This window comes from Diabrotica undecimpunctata, chromosome 8 (genome assembly GCF_040954645.1).
Source record: "Diabrotica undecimpunctata isolate CICGRU chromosome 8, icDiaUnde3, whole genome shotgun sequence".
NCBI classification, from domain to species: Eukaryota; Metazoa; Arthropoda; class Insecta; order Coleoptera; family Chrysomelidae; genus Diabrotica; species Diabrotica undecimpunctata.
In genome coordinates, this window is record NC_092810.1 from 53309533 (window position 1) to 53322967 (window position 13435).

Consider the following 13435-nt stretch of genomic DNA (forward strand, 5'->3'; position numbering starts at 1 on the left):
TTCGATTACATGAAATCAACTTTAACTTGAGAATATTCATCAGAAAAGGTCATAGCATGTAATTCTAAAGGTCTTTAGAAAGACAAATACATGCCATGATAACAGTAAAATTCTCTTGTTAGTGATTTCATAGTAAATTATGATGGAAAAACCAGGAAAAAAACCTCATAATATTATCCCGACATTGTAAGTATTTGGTCGTGCATTTAGTTTACCTTCAATAAACACCAAATTCTGATTTTATATGTTTGTTATTTATAAAACTTAAATGATGTATGCTCTATATGTTACTGACTTACTAATAATGGTATTTTCCTTTTAATAACTTCCTCTTTCAATATGGGTAACCAGATCCTACTACATTCTGCCGAGAAATTTGCGACACAATTGGTCTCATTTAGCATAATTAGAGCCTCTTCTTTGATTTTTCTCTTTTTACCATCCTTTTCTTTAAGGACTATATTTGAATCATTACATTGAATCCTATGTTCATTATCCCATGCATGTTTACATATATGAGATCTATCAAATTCTCTATTTTTAATATAAGATTGATGTTCACTTATTCTAACATTTAATGGCCATGATGTTTCACCTAAATAAAACTGATCGCATCTACAAGGTATTTTATAAATGCAATTATTTGTCATTTCTTATTCATTGTTAGGTTTGGTTTTGGACAAAATAGATCTCAACGTGTTTGTTGTTTTGAATGTTGTTGAAATGTTGAATTTATTTCCTATCGTTTTAAGTTTTTCTGATAATCCTTTTATGTATGGTATTGTTATTTTCCTCGTATTATTCCTTGTGTATGCTGTAGGATATCGTTCTAAGTTATTCTGTTCTATTCGATCGATTGTTGAAAACTCCCTATTTATAAACGACAAAGGATAATCATTTTTTAATAAAACAGATGTTAACAAATGTTTTTCCTCCAAGAACTTCTTTTGAACATTTGTTAACATCTGTTTTATTAAAAAATGATGTTTTAGTCAGTAAAATATAGAGCATACATCATTTATGTTTTTTAAATAACAAACATATAAAATCAGAATTTGGTGTTTATTGAAGGTAAACTAAATGCACGACCAAATACTTACCATGTCAAGATAGTATTATGAGGTTTTTTTCCTGGTTTTTCCCTCATAATTTACTATGAAATCACTAACAGGAGAATTTTGCTGTCATCATGGCATGTATTTGTCTTTTTAAAGACGAATTACATGCTATGACCTTTTCTGATGAATATTCTCAAGTTAAAGTTTTTTTTTTTTTTTTTTTATTTAGAAAAACATATAATCCACATCAACCACGAAGGGTTATTAGTGGAGTAACGTACACAAAAGTTCATTTTATTTACATTAAATAGATGTATATAAACGTAAATCTTTTAAATAATTTATTACATGGTCAGTGTTTATGGTTAAAGTGGTTTTGATGTCATCTGAGATTCCATGTTTTCTTCTTGTTTCTTCGTGGTACTGGCAGTCAGTCAGAATATGCTTCACCGTCAATGGGAGAGAACAGTTTCTGCAGGTTGGAGAAGGTTCTTTGTTGATTAAGAATCTATGGGTCAGTGCAGTGTGTCCAATTCTTAGTCGGTTAATTATTACTTGATCCCTTCTATTGGATGGATTATTCAAGATGGTCTTCACAAGGGGATAAATCTCATATAGTTTGGTTCCTGAATCTTTCCAGTAGTCTTGCCATATGTTCATACAGTGGTCTTTAATTAAGTTTTTGAGGTCGGAATATGGGTAATTTATTGTTTTCGTTGTGTATTGTGAGTTTATTCGACTTGTGTTTGCTAGGTTGTCCACTTTCTCATTTCCAGCTATTCCTACATGCGACGGTACCCAGATAAATGCTACTTCTTTTCGAGTTGATTGAATTACATTTATCTCATTTTTTATAGCCCGAAATATTGGATTTGTAGGGTATGTTTGTTTTACACCTAATAGAGCATTTAATGAGTCAGTGATAATGACACATTTATTCTCACTACGCGTTTTGAAGAAAATTAAGGCTTCCAAAATGGCTGTGGTCTCGCCTGTGAGGATGCAGCAATTTGTAGGTATGGATATAGTGTGAGTAGTGTATTTACAGTAGTATGCAGCAGCATGTCCGTCATGAGCTTTAGAGGCATCACTGAAAATTTGGAGATGATTAGGATAATGAGATATCACTTCGGAGTACAAGTGTTTAATGAAAATCGGATTTGTAGTTGATTTGGGGTATTTTGTGAGGGTTAAATCAATGGTAAGTGGTTGGATTATCCATGGAGGAAAATTTACGCTGACTTGTAGAGATCGATTTAGCTTATCCATATCAAAGTTAGAAGATTTTATTCGTTCTATAAGGGGAGTGCTATTTTTAGTGGGTTTTGTAGAACCAATATTCGGATGGCAAATTTGGGAGAATACCGGATGTTGTTTCTGTGCTGATATTTTCCCTATATAGTTTAGGGATAATTGTTGGCGTCTAATATATAGAGGTGGTTCTCTCGCTAAAACTTGTAAGCTACTAATAGGACTAGTTCTGAAGGCACCCAGTGCTAATCTCAAAGCTGTAGATTGTATGCTATTTAGTTTTTTTAAAGCAGTTTTGCTTGCAGCACCGTAAGATATGCAACCATAATCTAATTTACTTCTAATAAGTGATTTGTAAAGGTTAATTAATGTTTTACAGTCGGCACCCCAAAATTTATTAGATAATATTTTAAGTATGTTTAACCGGTTTTGGCATGCTTGTTGTAATTTATTAATATGCACATTCCAATTTAATTTTTTATCGAAAGTTAAGCCTAAAAAACTTACTTCTGTTGACTGTTTTATAGGTAAATCATTTAATCTTAAATTAATTGTATGGTGAGTGTTATTTTTACTAAAAATTACGTATTGAGTTTTTTCTGCAGAAAAATTGAATCCGGTTTGTAATGCCCAATTTTGAAGTCGATTTAACATAAGTTGTAATATATTTGTTGCTGAAACTAGGTTATTAGATTTGGTGTAAATAACAATATCATCCGCGTAAATGCTAGCTTTAATAGGAGCTCTGATTACATTTATGATGCTATTAAAAGCCACTAAAAATAGGGTTGGACTTAAAATGGATCCTTGAGGGATTCCATTATCTAGCATTTTTGGAGAACTTATGATTCCATTCATTCTAACTTGTATAGAACGATTACTTAAGAAATTTTTTATAAAAGCAAGCATGTTACCTTGAATTCCATAATTATTAAGTGTTGCTAATATAGAGTGTTTCCATGTCCTATCAAAAGCCTGGGTTATGTCAAAAAATATTGCAATCAACTTCTGATTGTTTGCAAAGGCTTCATTGATTGAGGTTTGCAGTGAAATATGATTATCTAATGTAGACCGTCCCTTGCGAAAACCACTCTGAAATGGGGTAAGGAGATCTTTTGTTTCTAAATACCATGTTAGACGGAGATTTAGAATTTTTTCCAGTATTTTGCACATGCTGCATGTGAGAGAAATAGGACGGTACGATGAGGGTATATCTTTGGGTTTATTGGGTTTAATAATGGGAATAGTTATTGACTGAGACCAGAGTTTTGGAAATTTATGATTTAAAAAACAGGTATTGAATAAATCTAACAATATTATTTTTGCTCTGAAAGGTAGGTGTTTTATGAATATTGGTGGAATATCATCATGTCCTGGGGATGTGTTTTTGGAGTTTACAATAGAGTATTCTAGTTCTTGAAGAGTTATGGTAGCATTTAATGGATCACCAGATTCCTTATCAACGATTTCGAATGATTCTATATTTTGCTTATGTAATAAGAATTCCGGCGTTATATTTTGGTTCCTAGAATTTTCTTGGTAAACTTCGGCTAAAGTTTCACCAATAGCTTTTTTACAGGTGATGATCTCATTATTATATGTTAGTGCATTGATATGCCTAAAGGAGTTGGTACCTTTAAGTTTCCGAATTTTAGACCAAATAACCTGTGAAGGTGTTGATGAATTTATGGACGATACGTAGTCTTTCCAAGTATCTTTTTTGCTTTTTTTCATAAGATATCTTGATTCAGCTCTGAGTTTTTTAAAATTAAGTAAGTTTTCGTCTGTATTATGTTTTTTAAGTTTATTAAAGGCATGTTTACAAGATGAGAGTGCTTTTGCAATTTCACTATTCCACCAAGGTACGGGTTGCCTTTTACAGGGTTTTGTCTTTCCTATATTTTCTAAAGCTGCTTCTATAATAATATTATTTAAAGACGTGATATCATAGTTTATATCATTGCTTAAATGGAAGTTTTCAAGTTTATTATTTATATAGGATTGATAGGATGCCCAATTTGCATTTTTTAATTTCCAGGACTGATATATTGGGAAATCAAGGGGATGAATGTGATCTGATGTTATAGAAATTGGAGAGTGGTCACTATTATATAATGAGTTCAAAGTGTTCCATGACAATGTAGTTGAGAGTGATTGACTGCATAAGGATAAATCAATGGCGGAAAATGAACCGTTATAAGAATTAAATCTAGTTGGATTCCCTGTATTAAGTAACAATAAATCAGAACAATCAATTAGGTTTTTCAATAAGTTACCGTATTTATCAGTTTTGTGACTTCCCCATGCCGGGTGGTGGCAGTTCATATCTCCTAAAATTAATTTAGGATGTGGAATTTGGTCTATAAGATTATTTAATTCGTGCATATCTAGATTACTAGGGTGTGGTAAATAAATGTTACATATGTTAATCTTTTTATGATAGGTAATAGAGACTGCTACAGCTTCAAGATTAGTACTTAGCGCGATCGGTTTAGCTTCCAAATCAGTTCTGGTGAAAATAGCTACTCCACCACTAGCTTGTTGAGCCATTCGATTTTTTTTAAAACATTGAAAATTTTTTAAATTTATGTTATTTTGTTTAAAGTGGGTTTCTTGAAGACAAAGAATTAAAGGGGAAAGCTCGCCGATTAGTAGTTTTAACTGTTCATAATGGGTATAAAACCCATTTATGTTCCATTGCACTATAAATGAATTAGTCATCCGTTAATTATTTTTCAACTAGTGACGATTCGTCAGTTTCGTCAGCTGAAGAAGGGTTGGGGTTTATTTTTTTCTTTAGTCGGGTGATATTATTTCTTAATCTAGAATTTTGGGTGTAACAATAAACAAAATTAAGGATTTGAATTAGTTCCTCTGGTTCATTGGAGTAATCTTTAGAAGTTAATTCAGGGTTATGAGAGTTTAAAACATTTTCCATAAAATCACATATTTCATTAAAATTTAGTATAAATGGCGGTGATCTATTTTCGATTTTGTCTTTGATGGATTCTAGGGAGTGGATGACATCTTCGCGGGGGGTTTTGGAAGAAGTTTTGGGTTTCTTTTTTGGTTTATTTTGTTTAGGGGTATTAAAAACGGATGAGTCGGTTTTTGGGTTGTCATCGTTAATTTCAGGAGATGATATGCTATGTCTTTTTAGCTGTTTAGAATTGACTGCATTATTTAAGGTTATTGATGTTTCTGGTGTCGTAGTATTTTCAGTGTTATTTACAGCTGGTGCTGTTGTTTTGGAAGAAGAAGACGACGTGTTTGGATTATCTTTAGATATGTTTTGGATGATGTCGGTTTCCGTAGTATTTTTAGTGCTATTTACAGCTGGTGATGTTGTTTTGGAAGAAGAAGACGAAGTGTTTGTATTATCTTTAGATATGTTTTGGATGAGGTCGGTTTCCATAGATTGATATATTTTATCATTAGGTTCATTAGGATTAGATAATGACGATGTCATTAGAGTTGAATTTGAGAGGGGAGTTGAAAGGGTATCATTAGGTTGATGATGCTTAGATAATGTTGATGTGGTTTGAGTTGAATCTAAGAGGGTAGTTGAATTAGTTTGGTTTGAAATGTTAGCGCATTCTGATTCTTGATGACCAATGGTTTTACATTTGGAGCAACTGAATCCGTCTATGAAGAGAAATACTCGGTAGGAAGTATTATCATGAGTTATGGTAAAAGAGTCAGGAATAGACATATTTTCCAGGGGTGTAATGAATGATTGCCTTCTAAAGCTCAGAACATGACTGTACTCACTTTCAGACATACCTACTCGAAGAAAAGTCATTTTAGATACAGTGTGAATACCAAGTTTTTGTAATTCTTCTTCAATTATTTCGTTCGGGATTGTAGGACATGCATTAGATATTAGAAGTCTCTGGGCTGGAGAAATTAATCTTCTTACTTCGACTTGACATCCATTTATTTCGATATATTTATAAGAATGAAGAAGAGCATCAACAGTGTTTTTTGAAGAGAGATATATGCATATCCTATTGTTAGCAATTCTTGAGGCAAAAAGTACATTAATTGGACCCACTAGTGATCCAACAGCTACGACGTAATCATGGATTTTTGTGCCTTCAATGCTGGAAATGACTATTGCTTGTTGTTTTGTTGGATGTTTAAAATAATTTACGACATCTGAGTAATTGCGTTTAACGGAGTTGTGTGTAGTATTATTGTTGTATGAAGTCATTTTAATTAATTTTCTTGATCAGTTATTGTTGTCTCTTTACGTAGGTATTATTTAAAGGTTATTTTGTTATTGTTACAAAAATAATACGAAAAGAAGTGCTACTCACTTGAGATAATATTGTCAGCACTAACTAATGCACTTAAATTTGTCGTAGAGGTATAAAATATTAAATTATGATTTGTTTTTACCATTTAAAATGACTATATTTCGGGACAGCTGATAACGTTGTAGATTTGATCGCTATCAGGGCCGAACTCCCAAGTTAAAGTTGATTTCATGTAATCGAATGAACTCTCTTATAAGTAAAGTCGTCCCAGGAGCGCAACTCAACAATATTGGCAATATCATTTTAAAGTCGTCTACTTTAAAATGTATAATGTATGTCTGAATTGTCAATATAAATGAGTCAGATAAAATTAAAATTAAATTATTAGAAGAATTTTTCACTAAATAACAAAAAAACAAAAAGAGAACGATTTCCGAAGTGGAAATTGAAACGTTAATAAACGTAATTTAACCTTTAATTGTGACTTATTCCCATTTAAATAGTAATTACTTTAAAATGCCACAAAAAATAGCTTCAGAACAATATTTGAATAATTTATTAAAACTACATATTTAATAAAAAAAAGCCTCATTTATTAGACCGGAAAAACCCTAACAAACAAAATTGAATACAAAAGAGAAAAAATTAAATATAGAAAGAATATATCTGATTAATCCTTATCTTCCTCATGGTTTTGCCAAAATTGTAATCTATTTGAAGGCATTATGGTTTTGAGATTTTTAAAAAGGGTTTCTTTTTTACTTTTTGATACTCCACATGGATATGTAAATGCCTGAGGGCATTTTTATTTAAAACTTTATTTTCAAGAAAATTCATTCCAAACTTACTATCTAAGTTTATTTGTTAACTTGTACTTTAGAGAAAATGATCCCCTGTTGGCAACAATTTCTCCTTTTTTTTTCGCCAAGGACGAGGCTCTAATTTTTTAATTTTTGCTTGTGACGCGAAATGTTGCCACTTAAAAAACCTGTATACTGCATTGTTTTTATTGTAACCTTTTTTGAATTTGCATTTCCAACAGCTGTCACAAAATCGTTAAAATCGTAAATTTTTGTTTTTTTTTTAAAGATAGTTTCACCTGATGGTGGAACCTCATCGGCGGACAAGAAGGTGTGTCCTGGTTCGAAATACTTCTTCTTCTTCAGTGCCCTATCCGCTCCGGATGTTGGCGATCATCAAGGCTGTCATGGTTTTGTTGACTGCTCTCCGAAACAGCTCCGCTGAGGTCATCCCAAACCATTGTCGGAGATTTTTCAACCACGAGATACGACGGCCTCGTCCACGAGATCCCGGTCCTCTTCTGCCAAATACTTTACCCTGCATAACGAGTTGAAGAATTCGATATTTTTCTTCGTTCCGCATCACGATTCGAAATAATAAATATAAATATCTTAAGTAGATATAGCGTCAGAATTTAAAATATATACAAGGAAGTGTAAAAAACTCCAATTTTTATTTGACCTGAGCAGTTATCAACCCAAATAACAAAATGTTCGATATACCTGTAATGTAAAAAGAAAGCATTATATGAGCTAATTATTTCTTCTTTTTCCCTTCCAGTAATACTGTCATACCATAGACATGCAAAAGTTTTTTGTTTTTTTTCCTTACCCAAGTGTACAAAGCTTTCATTGAATGTCGAGGTTCTTTGGGTAAATATTGCATTCTTAAAAATATCGATTCTTAGAAACAATATGTCTTTTTGTAATTTTCGCGCCCAATTAAATTTTCATAATTTTTGCATATGCAGTGTGTTTCATTAAGACGGCAGTACATTTGTATTTTCAGTCTGACGAAATTGCATAAATATTTTTATAAAAAAATAAAAGGTTAAAACGTGAAATAGAAATTTATAAAATATTTGATATGCATTTTAAAATATATTTTTTTACAATAATTCTAAAAAGAATGGCTAAATATAGTAAAAATGCTGGTATTTGAACTAAAACGTTGAGGTTAAAGAAAATATCTAGACGCGACGGTGCTTCACGTAACTGAGACCAGGATACGTAATGAATAAACATGTGGAGTGTACTCAATGAATATGTGGAAATTATATATAATAGATGGGAGTAAACAATACATAGAAGAATATATGAAATTAATTAACACTGAGGCTGGTTCAAAAATATAAACAGTCCCCAAAGAACAAAATGAATGTACCTACTCGGTAAAAAAAGATCTGAAATTTGATTTTTGATTTTTGAGGGTACAAGATTGAAGAAACCTAGCACAGGGCAGAAAGAAATAGAAAAATATGGAAGTCTTGGGCCTCGAAGGCATTTTGATCTGATTTATTGATATACATAAAAAGTCATTGTGGCAGTGCGAAAATTAAAAAAAAATAATTTTTTCAAACGCAGGTCTTCATATTTTTTATTATCTAATTTTTGAAACATCACGGTTATTTATTTTGTATTTAAAAAAAAAGTTGAAATAAAATCTGTATTGTTGTGGCGGGTCCATGTATACTTTGTTTACTTTCATATACTTTATTTGGGTATTTCGCATCTAAATAATCTATTTATAAAAATTAATTTAGAAAACTACTTAAAAAATGTGACGGAATACCAAAAAAACTAGGTTTAGTAGTACGCGATACTATAGACTAGTGCGGAGCTTCATACTATGTATTTGTATTTTTAAATTTAAAAAAAAATTATAAAATATTTCTACGGATTTTTTGCCGTGCGTTTTTTCACGTCCGGTTTTTACCACACATGTCTACATTTTTTGCCGTATTTATTAAATGTGTCATTGTCTACCTGTTTATCTGTCTATCTATCTGCCTGTACAATAACCCTTAAAGGAATAGTCCTAGAGTGTTTAATTTTGGTACAAAGGTTTCTTTTAGTCCAAGGACCCTATTTTAACCCGCCATTGTTCGCGTATCAGGAAATGACGCAATTGTTCGCATTTGAGCGCTGCTCTCAGTCGCCATTTTCTTCTCATTTAATTATATTTTATTAGGATATTCAATAATTAACGAAATTTAGTCGATTGCTGGTTCTTTAAAAATTTTATAAGTGATAAATAACATGAATTTTTTATTAATGAAATAATACATATAGAAAAAAATGTATTAAATAAAACAAATGTAAACACTTTATTCACTCTCATAGTATTTATTGTGGCATATTTGACATAATTATTGTAATTATAATACATACATCACAAATATATTTTGAACAATCTGCACACCTTGAAATGGTTTTTCTATTTTTACTTCGAGGACAGTAAAAACATTTGACTCTATCTTTAGTTTCTGCAGTTGCTACTGAAGTTTATCCAGCAGCAAGACCTGCGTGGCGTCTTATTTAAAGTCTAATAATATTGACAATGTTGTTATTATTGCACGACTTATCAGGTGAGGTCTGATAAGATCTTTACTAATTTCTCTTAGATATTTACGGCGTTATTTTAGTACTAGTATTGCTATAATAAATTACCTGACTATATACTCCTGCAATATTCAGTAATAAAAAGAAGACTGTAAGTTGTAACGAAATATTTTGCCTACTACATAGGGTATTACTATGCGGGGTTGAAAATTGGGAACAGACGTTATTGGGGCAAAGATAAGGCAATCAAAATAAACGATACTTATGCGAACGGTACTCAGGGTTTATTTGGAGTAGCTGGGTCGTGAATAAGTAAATGGCAAGGGGGTTGTATTGGGGCAACTACAAAAATGAAACAAAGGGGTACTTACATAAATATCCTGGAACAAATGGACAAACAAAACAACATTAAGGGACCTCTAGCTATTTAAAATAAGCACGCCGCTTTGAGGTGACAAATTATAACGATTACAACAACTAGTTGTAACTATTGAAATAATTATTAGAAATGCAAAATATATCTTTTTAAATGAAACTCAAAAAGAGGGGTTATAAACTTTTTTTCTAAATAAATAAAAAAATGGTTTAGAGAAATAAATCAAATATTTATTGTTGCCTCACCACAAACAGTTACAAAAATAAATGGCACAAATTACTATATTAATAATTACAAAGATCCATACCAAAAATAACAAAGAAAACATATATGTCATTATGCGTTTACGAACTCTGTTTACAAGTGGGAATTGCTACAAAACTTACAAAAAAATTGTTAAATAAAGAAATATCTTTAAAATAAAACTATTGATAGAGAGGTTAACCTTCTTTAAAAACCAAAACAAATTAATATCAAAAATAAGAAAACGAGCTGTCATATGTCAACATTAAATTTAAAACAGAACAATTAAAATGACAGCTAACCACGCCCTAAGACATATATTTTTAATAATTACAAATTCTTTACAAATCCTTATGAAAGCAATTATTATTAGAAAAAAATGTCTACCGTTACTTTAAAATTTAAAACAAAAATTTACCTTGATTTCACTAAAATGCACTAAAACTTCTGGGGTGGAAACTAGACCTACTAAAATTTCTGGGGGTAGAACTGGAGTTAAACTATCTGCCACACGAACAAAAGGAGTGCTTCTCTGGTCTGGAACGACGTCCAGAGACAAACGAGGATGAAAACAACGATTCTTCCAAACTTCACTTAAAACTTTAAACTGTAACTATTTACTTCACACTGCTACACATTTTCCCATAAAAAAAAGACGAAGGACGAAGATATTACAAATTTGAAGAAAAATTTTGACTAACTCTGTAAGCAACTGAAACCGACAGCCGCCTTAGCAAGAGTGAATAAATTCTTAAAAATCCTTCGCTTAACTTGGTATAAACAAAACACTAAACGGGAATATTTATTTAAAACGCAGTATCGTGCGGCTTAACGATCAAAGAATACCGAGGAAATACCCATCTGTGAAATAATAAACAAACTTTAAAATTGTTTATTTTAACTCGGCGACGCTAAAATTATTTTTCGGTATTTTAACTTGTACGAAATGAAAGGGAAATACACTGAAATTACTCTTCGGTGTTTTAATAGATACGAATAGGAAATGAAATACACTAAAAATATTCTTCGTTGCTTTAGCAAATACGAGGGGATTTCAATATATATCAAGGAATTTACATATGCTAGAAAGTGACCATCGGCAACTTATTCGAAAAACGGAATAATTACATTTAATCTGGTCCATAACATCCACTACTCCGTTTGTCGAATTATAGAAGATTATAACCTGCGGCTTAAAGTTTTTACCCGTTTCTTCATCAATTGTGTCATCGCCATGAAACGTTGATAACATCAGAACATTTTTGTTTTTCTTGGGAACGTATGATAGTAAAAGACAGTCTTTACCATAAGCAAAAATGCTGCTATTTAGTGGTCTTCTTTTTGTAGATTCAAAAAGAGGAGGAATTTGTAGTTTATTCTTTCTCGGGGTTCATACTAGAGTTATCCTGTAATTATATAGCAAGTCAGTAGCCAGTTGAATGGACGTAAACCAGTTGTCGCAAGTAATAATTGGTTCTATCATACGTTTAATCACACTTCTAAATGTGCCTATCTTTTAGAGGTGTTGACGACCACATTGACCCATCTTATTCTATTCACAGCAGCTCGAAATAGATTAATTGACGTTAGACCAGTCCGTTTCCTAAGATTGGCCAGTCAGGATACACGTCTACGTCCAGAGCCTCTCTTACCCTCAATCTTGCCTTGTAGAATCAACTGTAGAAGTCGGTATTTACCATTACGCATGATATGGCCGAAGTAAGCCAATTTTCTGTTTTTTATGGTGTTAATAATTTCTCTGTCTTTTCTTAGCCACACTGCTGAGACTATTATCTATCTCAAAGAAGCCTTCTACCTGCTTTCCAGCATATATTTCCACATTTGCTGTATAAAAAGTTCGTGAATCAAGTGCGAACATTTTTATCCCATATTTTGCCGGGTATATATTAACGAAAAAGCTACATTTACCCCGAAAACCTTTAAGCATCTCGTCAATGCAGCAATACATTTCAACTGTGTAGCAAACCATGCACTTTTCCAAAAACTCGTCGAAAACTTTTCTAATGGGTGCTAGTTTGTCATGCTTTTATCGTTCTGCTCTGGACTGTATATCGTCAAAGCGTAGTATATGAAGGAGGATATAGAATCGCTTCTATGACATAGCTGTCCAAAAACATTCAGAAGCTGTTCCATTGGTAGCCCAAAGATCATCCAGATTTACATGAGAAGCTTTGAAAGTATCAGTTAACTACAACACGCCTAATAGTGCTCTAATTTCATCACTATTGTTAGATACATACTGCATCCCTTTCATGAGAAAACTGGTTGTTTCCATCAGTCAATTGGTGTTAACAAATTTTATCGCTATTTGTTTTACACTTGGTAGACGAGAAACCTATGTGTGCGACTGGTTTTTCGCTGTGAATGAAGAGTTCATTTTGTTATAGCATATTTACCAAGATAAATTGGATCAACTTTACGACAAACAGAAGCCACATCATTGTCATCAGAATCTACTGACAATTCGGAGTGTGTATTATGGCCTAAATTTTCACACTGGTCTTTATCACTGTCTTCTTCATCTTGTAAACCAGGTTTATTTTCAATCTTCTAATCTGCTTCAATTTCATCTAACCAGGTCAGAAGTTGTCTCTCTTGAACTGGATTCATAATAAAAATCGCAAGTAGTACAATTCTATCTTTGCGGTGACGTTGAAACAGCACGACTAAAACACAACAAATTCTTTCCACAGTTGTTCTCGCACTGAGCGGCCTGATCGCGCCGCTCAGCTTATGACTAGACAAGAAATAAATATTTAGTGGTGGGGTATTTATGCTTGCCGGAAATGTTTTTACAAGTAAGTGCCTTCTACATACTACCATTAGAGATTACACTGAGTCTGAGTGCCTGTTGTTTTCTGAATA

At 32.2% G+C, this 13435-nt stretch overlaps 1 protein-coding gene across 1 annotated transcript in view; it reads left to right on the top strand.

The window, feature by feature from the left end:
- LOC140448824 (uncharacterized) overlaps positions 1-13435 on the top strand; it is a 228545-nt gene that overhangs the window by 75897 nt on the left and 139213 nt on the right. The window lies entirely within an intron of this gene.